We start from the raw sequence: 2,002 nt of genomic DNA on the forward strand, positions 1-2,002 counted from the left end.
AAATATTTTCACCATTAACAGTTTGTACGAAAGAATTTTTAACTACAATCTTTATGAAAAAATATATACATATATATTTTCTTCAGATGTAATCATGGATTTAATGAGTCAATTATGATATTAAACTCATTTGATTTATCGTTAATACTAGATTACATAATCTCTAGAACTTTAGAAATTACATAATCGCCATGTTGAGGGGAGATAAATGATGTAGAACGATACATAGAACGATGATTATACTCGAGGTACAGAATGAAATGTTGAGGCATGAATTGTTGACGATACTGGTGCTGTTATTGATGGTACTGTTGGTGCCGGTGATGTTGCTGAAGCTGATAAATTTTTACACCATATTCTCCAGATTGATTACTCGAGCGCGAAGTTCGTTGACTTCTTCTATTATTCCGGGATGATTGTCAGTCGGAACGAGCGGATGAATAAGGTTTAGAATCTGAGTTATGATATAGTCGTGGCAGGATATTCGGGAAATGAGGGTGAAAATGGTGTTACGAATAGGTTCACCGGTAAGTGCTTCAGGTTCTTCACCGAGGGTGCAGGTTGGTGGTTAGAAAAGATCGCCTTCTTCTTGTCTTCATTGGTTAAGTCGACTACGAACCCATTAGATGAATTGGGGATGACTGATTGATTGATTCATTCTGGTGATGCTGCTTCTGGAGCTGGAGTGGGATTCCATATCGGAATCCGAGGGACTTGATCTAATGGTGAGTTCCATTGCGTACGATTGAATAAAGGATTTTTCGATATGAAATGATTTTCGGATATCGGATGATATTCTAATTATATAAAATACCTATACATAGTACAGAAAATCTCGTAGATTACGAAGAAAAATAAGGAAACGTGTCAGATAAAGTCTACAGTAACAGATACGCTAAGATATGAATTTATCTGTACACTATCTATCAAATAAGTGTAGGAAGTCGTGTCTAGACTTAGGAATGATTAGCAGGTAATTTTCCACTAGGAATGATATACAATTCTTATAATATGCAGCTAAGGTCGAAGTCCAGACTCGCTAATGCATCCTAACAACTATCAGTTAGATACACTAATGCAAGACCTGGTTCGCTACGACCAATGCTCTGATACCACATGTAAAGACCCGTCCTTATCCACCTGGACGAAGTCATCAACATTTGGTCCCATTGCGATGATCGACTCCAAGTAATATCCTTAAAATGAGCTAATGCACAGCGGAAGACTTAATTCGTACCTGAGAATAAACATGCTTAAAAGTGTCAACCAAAAGGTTGGTGAGTTCATAGGTTTATCATAACAATCATTTCAATATTTTAATAGACCACAAGATTTCATATACATAAACGTTTTAATAAAGATATTCTAAGTGGTTGAGCACTTGGTAACCATACTTAACATTTAATCAACGTCGCATATTCCCTTTATTATGAAATCTCACTACACCGTACCAAGTGTAGTCACCAAAACGAAGTACTGTGCAACCGTTGAATACTGGTCGTCCAGTCCGGTTGGGGTTGTCAGGCCCGATAGATCTATCAACAGGATTCGCGTTTACAATACCTATGTAAATAATAGTTACCAAGCTACAGGGAAGTATGCCAGTGGTACAACTCAACGTAGAATATATTTTCAAGTACTTGTGTCTATTTTGTAAACATTTATAAAAGCAGCGCATGTATTCTCAGCCCAAAAATATATATTGCAAAAGCAAATAAAAAGGGAGCAAATGAAACTCACCATACTGTATTTTGTAGTAAAAATACATATGATGACATTGAACAAGTATAGGGTTGGCCTTGGATTCACGAACCTATATCATTTATATATATTAACACATATAATGGTAGTCGAACAAATTTATATATTATTAGTGATTTAATTGTAATTTTAATTAGGTGTTTCATTAATAACCTAATTAAATCTATTTATTAATATTTATTATAAAATTATTTATATAGTTATGTTATATGTAATAAATATGATTTTATATAACTAATAG

Source organism: Rutidosis leptorrhynchoides, chromosome 7 (genome assembly GCF_046630445.1).
Source record: "Rutidosis leptorrhynchoides isolate AG116_Rl617_1_P2 chromosome 7, CSIRO_AGI_Rlap_v1, whole genome shotgun sequence".
Taxonomy (NCBI): domain Eukaryota; kingdom Viridiplantae; phylum Streptophyta; class Magnoliopsida; order Asterales; family Asteraceae; genus Rutidosis; species Rutidosis leptorrhynchoides.